The sequence below is a fragment of the Nuphar pumila genome, chromosome 11, assembly GCF_984573655.1.
Source record: "Nuphar pumila chromosome 11, dmNupPumi1.hap1.1, whole genome shotgun sequence".
NCBI classification, from domain to species: Eukaryota; Viridiplantae; Streptophyta; class Magnoliopsida; order Nymphaeales; family Nymphaeaceae; genus Nuphar; species Nuphar pumila.
The window spans coordinates 2,418,338-2,426,557 of NC_143259.1; positions in this window are offsets into that span (position 1 = coordinate 2,418,338).

An 8,220-nucleotide genomic window follows, 5' to 3' on the forward strand; every position below is an offset into this window, starting at 1 on the left:
TAAAGGAATGGAGTCACCTGAGCTACGCCTAGGGAAGGAAGTCATGGCCGGAGCCGGAGATCACTTTTCCCGATATCCATCCCGAGGTTCCCTCTCTCGCTCAAGTGAAATTGGCTTTCAGAATAATCTTTATGGCTATTCAAGTCTATTTGGATTTTTTTCCTTTATGAATTAAAGCTCAACCAATCTTTAGTTAAGTTGCAATGCTTCAGTTATTATCTGATTTGATCTGTGGATTTTAAAGGGTTTTTTTTTTCTGCAGGACTCCATGCTTCTGTATTCCTCGATGATTTTTCTCGACTTCAAGAGAAAAATCATCAAGGTGCCAACAAGAGAAACATTTGTCCAACCCACCACCATCCAAAGTCATCAAGACTCTCTGGTGGTGGGTTGGACAAATATTTGGTCTTCTAGGCTTCTGTATTCCTTGATGATTTTTCTCTTGAAAAATTGCTTCATTTTTGCTATAGTTAATATTGTTTTCTGTTTTACTTGTTCATGTGCTTTGTTACATCTTAAGTTAGACTTAAAATGACTGTTTTTTGCAGTTTTTTTTTTCATATTGTTTATATATTTATGCTAACTTGTATCTTCCTCAATCTGATTGTACATCATGTGTTGTTTTTTAATCTTCTTGGCATTGTAACTAACTTTGCATGATTATTGATGTGACATGCACATGTAAAAAGTTTGTTCATTCATTTATTTCACTCTCTAATTTCAAATGGCTTTTTATTTGTCATAGGGAAACGAAGATGGTGTAATTTTGCTATGGTTCTTGATCTGCGGCATGTGATGAAGCTAGAAGAGATGATGGAATGCATGATTGTGTTTTTTTTGTGGTGTCTAATAGAGGGTTATGTGAAGGGTGCACAAGTGGGCTTTTTTGGTTCATTTTTGACATACAAAAATGATCTCTTATTTAGCATTGTATTTGCTTTGGTTGATGGCCAACAAACCTTTAAATGTTTAAGACTGATGATGTATATTGTTTTTTTGAGAGACTGATGCATATTGTTTTTTGAGAGTAAATGTGTATTGTTAAATTCAATAACTTATTTCAGATTTGGCTAACCATGTAAGTTTTCACCATTTTCCATTGATATGATATCTTGCTGGAAAGGCATGGGAAGGCTGTGGCATCCCACCCTTATGCTGTTCATGTATGAAGAGAGGGAGACTTTTATGAAGAGAGAGCGACATTAAAGAGAGATGTTTTGGAATGTATAAATCATTAAAAGAGGCTTAATGAAACTTATTTATAATAGGTAACTCTTATCACATCTATGAGTTTATATTAAACAAAAACCACATGAAAGTATGTTTTCTAAAAGGGTCCGAGATGGTTTGGGAAATAAATGGTCTAGAAGCCACAAATTACTCCTGTAACTAAGCCTATTTGTAGAAAACTCATTTTCTAGAAACCTGCATATTTTCTAACCAAAAAGGGTTAGTTGCAACATCTCACAATACTAAAATTCACTCTCGCAACTTATCCACTTATATACCATTCCAAATGGAAAAACTGAAAAAAGGTTTCATCTCATGCCCTTTCAGGATGCACGCATGCACAGCAGAGCAGTGGCATTGTTCTGATCAAAAGGAAACATGAGCCACAGTTTGTGGCATGTCCAACCTATGATCATTTCCAACTGAATTGGCTTAGTGGATTTGTGACATGCTCGTTTGGCTGGCCCATAGGGTAAAGTTAGTTGCAGAGTTGCAAATGTATTAGAGTGCATCACCTTGGTTTACATGCACTTTTGCTTTGATCCTGTTGTATCCTTTACATTTGCACAGATTAATTATTTTTTACGTGCAAAGCACTTTGAGTTGAATCGATTATGGCTTGCAAACTACAGTTTATCAAATCCACTTAATGAGATGATTCATCCATAATGAGAACCCATATCCTCAATAACAGTAAGGGGCATGTATTAATGCAGTTCTAAACATTAATCAAAGATCCAAAATCTAAGAGAAAAAAGCGGGAAAAAATAATCAAAAAGTACATAGCACAAGAATCATCAGCAAAATCTTAAAAAACAGATGTCTACATACCATCACCATCAAACCCTACAAGCACCATAATTTATAAACAAGGTAGAGGAAAACATAAAGCATTACAATTATGGTCACCAAGACCTCCAATGTAGGGAATAGTTGTCCATCAAGACAAACAAATCCTATGTCCCTAAACAATGTAGTGCCTCTCAAGTTAGCTTGCTGCTTGGCATGGCAAACACCAAGAATTAAACCAGCAACATGTTACTTCTGCCACTTCTTGAGGACATGTTTTTCATACAAAGATAGTATGTCCTTGTTTGGGTTCTGCAGCTGCGCACCAAACCCATGCTTTGTAAGCTCTTGCTTGAGTTTTTGCACAGTGAACTTTGTGTAATCCTCTGAATCACGTTATTGGTCATCATCATTGGGTTTAAAAATAAAATCCCCACCATCTGTATGAATGTTTATGGGACTAGTCATGCTATTGGATCTCTTGTTTGCCCTCACATCAGCATATGTTTCCATATCTTGAACCGATTTGATACCAGCATAATCATCAAAGCATGAGCGTTTAGCATGTGAAACAGTCTTGAGTTTGCTGTCTAAGGCAACCTCATTCAGACGCACTGACGCCAATTATTGTTGAATTGAATCTAGTTTTCCTTGGGTAGCTTGAAGCTGCAAAGAGAGAGCCTCCGCTCGAGTGCTTGCTTCAGCATGAGCTGCCCTTTCAGTGGCCAAGAGACATGGTTGCTTACTATTTGGTGGTTTGTTTGGATGGCACACAATGATGCTACTTTCCGTCAAATTCCGATCATCCTTAATAATCTTGTCCATAAAATCCTGGTTGATGTATATGCGATTCTACGTATGCAGCTTAGAGACCTCTCCTTCCGTCTGAACAACGTTCACTCATCGGTAGTTTTTTCTAATCCAGCGGATCCTGGTTGAGCTTGGCTTTGTTGTTTGTTGCTAGCTGTCTGTAGTTTCTTTTTTCTTTAGCTTTTGTTTTTCTATATTTTAGTTTTGTTTTCTATATTGTTCGGTTCATGGGTTCAACCTCTCCATTAAATCCAACTTTCGTCTTTCGAGGATTTCAATTTATCCCTTAGCTCTTTCAATCTGAGCCAGCCTTTCCATTGTCAGACGATGGACTTCACTCTTTTCTTTCTGTGCAGATGCTGCGTCACTTCGGCCATTGTCAGCCAACTCAAGTGCTCCTTTGGCCTCCTCAGCAAATTTGTACCTGTCTTCAGTTTCCTCAAACCTTTTGAACTCGATCAAGTATTTTTCCTCCAAATGAATATTTTCTTGCTCTAGTATTCTTGCGTCTCTTGTATGACTGAGTAGTAGCCTTTGCAGAATCAAGCATTTGTCTTAGCTCCTCAAGTTGAACTTTCAGTGCTGCATATTTTGTACCTTTGTTTTTCAATGTTGACTCAGCAATTCGCATAGCCGTAACAATGTCAAAAAAATGCTCTATGCTTGTAGAAGACACAGTAAATTAAATAATTTGCAATAATCTAAATCTACCTTTAGATGTGAACTCAAACTCATGAGCATCGGCTCAAGCTTTGCTACCTTTTCCTTAATTTCTTCTTCCTACTACCAGATGGGAGGGAAATTAAAATAAAAAGAAGAGAGAGATCATAAAACCAAAGTATAATGTATATGCTCAAGTTTTTAAAACAATAGGGAATAGAGGGGGTCCGGTGAGGGGAAATAGGGAAAGAGGGGTCTCCAGCGAGCTTCGACTGAGGAAAGAGGGAAGAGATGGGAAAGAGGAAGAATGATCGAGAGAGAGAGAGAGAGAGAGATCATAAAATCAAAGTATAATGTATATGCTCAAGGTTTTAAAACAATTCCGGTGAGGGGAAATAGGGAGAGAGGCCTCCGACGAGCTTCCACAGAGAAAAGAAAGGAAGAGAAGGGAAAGAGGAAGAATGAATTAGAGGGAGAGCCGAAAGTAATTCAACATTACCACTCATGAAGATCAACAAAATGTTGAACCCATGAACTGAACAAGAACAAAAGCCAAAACAAAAGAAAGCACAAGAGAAAAGAACATTAGACAGATAAAATGGGCTCACGCCATAGCCGCGTGCCCAGATTGCGACAAAGGATAATTAGCATCAGCAGGAGGGAGTGGAAGATCACTAAGATGCATACGCAAGATCACATAAACATCTACCAAAATTTTATGCACCAGGTTTTGAATGTTAACTCGAATATGACGAAAATGAGCATCGTTACGCGCCATCCAAACAAACCACCAAGAGGTAAGCAACCACGTCCGCCAGATGAACCTCCACCTCTTGCTGCGCCTAATACAAACCGGCCCCAAGATCAGATCTAGCGCAAAGGACTCCTCCTTAACAAATACTTCCGGATGCCTCCAGGTCCTACTAAAGATTTCCATAAATATTGGGCAAGACCAGAACAAGTGAAACGTAGACTCTTCTGCAGCTTGACAAAGCACGCACCAACTCGGGAGTTGAATGCCCCACTTCTTTAAATTACTGTGGGTCTGGATCCTATTGTGCAAAATTAACCAAGCCAGGACTCGCGAACGGGGGGAAGGACCCTTCGCCCAAAGCACATCCTCGGGCAACCAATCAGCCCCTGGCGGTAGCAACGATCTATAGACTTTTTTGGTGAGAAACTATCCGCTTGGTGCCAACGCCCACTGCAACCACTGACCAAAATTTCCGGAGACCTCAAAATGGTCTCTAAAGCAGGCTAAAGCCCTCAACCACGATTTACGCAAGTGCGAGAGCGCCAAACCTCGGGTTCCCAGACGAACCGGAATAAGAGTTGGATCCCCATATTTAGCAAGAAGAAAACTAGCACAAGGGTTATCCGGTTGGTGGGCCAACCAACATTGCTTGGCGACAAGAACAATGCTTCGCAGTCTGGGCACCGAGATGCCTAAACCACCCATACGCCGAGGTAGAACCACTGAACGCCAACCAATCAAGTGACGCTTACCTGTGAGTTTACACCCAGACCAAAGAAAGCCTGCCAGCAAGCGCGTCAGCTGCTTCTCTACTCCCACAGGCATCACAAACAGAGACATGAAAAATTCTGGAATAGTTGAAAGAACATGTCTGACTAAGGTTAGACGCCCAGCGCTAGAGAGATAAGACGACTGCCACGAAAGCAATTTGCGCTTCACTTTTTGAAGCGTCGGAGCCCAAGCCGCTGAAGATAGAGGCTTCACTTGTAACGGCAAGCCAAGGTACATAATAGGCAAGTCAGAAGTAGTGCAATTAAAAATTCTCTTTCCAGCTGCAAGTATATTGGCATTAACATTGAACATGGTAATAGAGCATTTGGTCTCATTTAGAGAAAGCCCAGACATTGAGAGAAAGAACTGAAGGATAAGCTTGAACCTGAGCATCTGTTGAACATTTGCACGACCAAAAATGATCATATCATCAGCATAAGTAAGAATATGACCCGGGAAGTCGGAAACCTACAAAGGATCGATGAAACCCGATACAACAGCCCGCTTTAGCAAGACCACAAGACCCTCAGCAACTGCATTGAACAACAAAGGTGATAGGGGGCACCCTTGTCGCAGACCCCTTCCTAGCTTGAACCGGTCTCCTCTAATACCATTGATATTTAACATGGCCTGGGCATTTGAGACCAGCTCTCTCACCCAACCAGAAAAACGACGACCAATACCGAAATTTGCTAACATTTGAAATAAGAATGGCCAATGCACAGAGTCAAAAGCTTTATGAAAGTCTAATTTAAGGACAAAGTAAGGTTGACCGCTATGCTGCAAGGAATGGACCACCTCGGACGCCATGATGAACGAGTGATGGACCCTCTTATTACGGATAAAGGCGAACTGAGAGTCTGAAAAAATCTGGTTAGCCACCGATTTCAACCTATTCGCCAAAACTTTGGCAAACATCCGATAGAGAGCACTCATAACTGAGATAGGTCGGAATCGAGAAATATCATTGGCCTCATCATCTTTCGGAATGAGCGAAATAATAGCAACATGCAAATGATAAGGCAGTCTGGAGTTACGATGAAACTCATCGAACATACTCACCACGTCTGATTTAACACAGTCCCAAAAGATTCTTAAAAAGTCGACATGAAACCCGTCAATGCCAGGCGCTTTCCAACCCGACAGATCCTTAATGGCCGAAAAAATCTCATCTTCAGAGAACCTTCTTTGCATATATCTGGCTTGCTCAAGCCGAATTGAGCCAACTAGGAAATTACCAAAGACACCCTCCGCAGTTAACGAAGCAGAATATAAGTCCTTAAAGTATAGCGAGACTGCCGGATTAACGTGCTGATTGAGATAAGAGACCCCCTCAATGGAGATAGAAGGAACAACCTTCCTCCTATGATGATGGGAAGCATATGAGTGAAAAAATTTAGTGTTGCCATCACCAGCCGCTAGCCATTTCACCCTAGACCTTTGCTTCCAACGAATTTCCTCTTTGATCCTCCAGTTTTTCAAGAGCATGGTTAATTCTAAGGACCTGGCCTGAAGATTGAGAAGTTGCAAATCAGAAAGAGAGTCAGGAAAAGACATAGACTGATACAACTCAGAAATCTCTTGATCCCATGCGGCTATTTGCTGAAATTTCTCCACCTTACGACTATGAAGCCAAGCTTTGATATCCTTAGCTAGACGAGAAAGCTTATTTTGAACACGTAGCGCGGCCCAATGCACATCAACAGTTTTGTTCCAAGAATTAGTAACAACCGTGAGAAAATCTGGCTCCTGAAGCCACCATTCTTCAAACGCAAAGCTCCTAGTGGGTTGAAAGCCATCTCCCCAATGAGTGATGATCTGCCCATGATCCGAGATAGAGGGAGCAAACAACACACACTTAACGTCGGGAATGAGGTCCAATAAATTAGGTGTGACAAAGACCCTATCAAGGACCCTACAGCACAGACGGGATCGCATATTCGACCAAGAGAAGCGCTCCCCGGTTAAAGGAATAGGGTAGAGAAAATGACGGTGAACAAAGTCTTGGAAACCTCGCATAGAGGGATTGGGAATTACGAGGTTATTAGAGTCATGGATAGATAACAAACAATTGAAATCCCCCATAAGAAGGTGACAATCCGCGTTGGAAACGACAACCCTATCCAAATCATCCCAAAAAGCGGGCCTCATGGCGGCGAGATTAGGACCATAAACAACAGAAACCACTACTCTTCTATCAACTGCCTGCAAATTGAAAGCAACAGACAAAGAGAAAAGACCCACATCCAGTTGCGATAAATTTAAAGACTGCTTTCCCAAGATAAGGATACCGCCTGCATGATTTACCGCTGGCTTATAGAAATAGTCAGCTCCCTGCCAGATGCTAGAAACGACCACGAGCGAGATGACCTCCATTTTAGTTTCACATAAAGCAAGAAGGTCGGGCTTTTGCTTCCTAACCCAATTAGCCAGAAACAGGCGTTTAGTGGGACAATTTAAGCCCCTAACATTCCAAAAACAGTCCTCATGGAACAAAATCTGGAAAAACCCGTGGTTGGTGGCACCGAGATGACCTTCTTGGGGACCTAGCATCGGTAGCCGAAACAATTAACGAAGGCCTCCTTCTTCTTCGCTGACCACCAGCACTGACAGACGACCTCAAGTGACCATCGAAAATGCCCAACTGCTCGCAAACTGCTCCACCAGAGTTACAGAGAGAGTCCCCAATAATCACAGAAATATCTGAAATCGTAGAATCCATATCAACAGCTATCGCTTGCAGTTGTGAAGATGAGAGAGAGATATCCAGCAACTTAGCTGCATCGACAACTGTGACACCAGGGGTTGTGGAATAGGATGCTGCTGACCCTGTGCTGGACTAATGAAGGAGACCGCGTCTGGCGAAATACCAAAAGATTTGGTAGAAGAAAAAACCTCAGAGACATAATGCGATACAGGGAAAGGACGAGGAACCGAGGAGCCAAGCACCATGCATTTGATTGCCATGTTGGTTCTAACATTAAACGCCATAAGATTGATAACCAGATAGTCATAGCGTCTGGAGGGAAAAATAATAAGGGACGATTGCAAATTCGTCCTTTGTCCATCACGCGCAAGCCTGCCCAACCGCGCCTCCAAGCTGAAATGGCAATTGGTACAAAGAGAAGTAGATACCAGGCCCCGAGCTTGAGAAAAAGCTGACGACTGAGCTCCATTAGAGAAAGCATTGCTATCATGGTCAAATA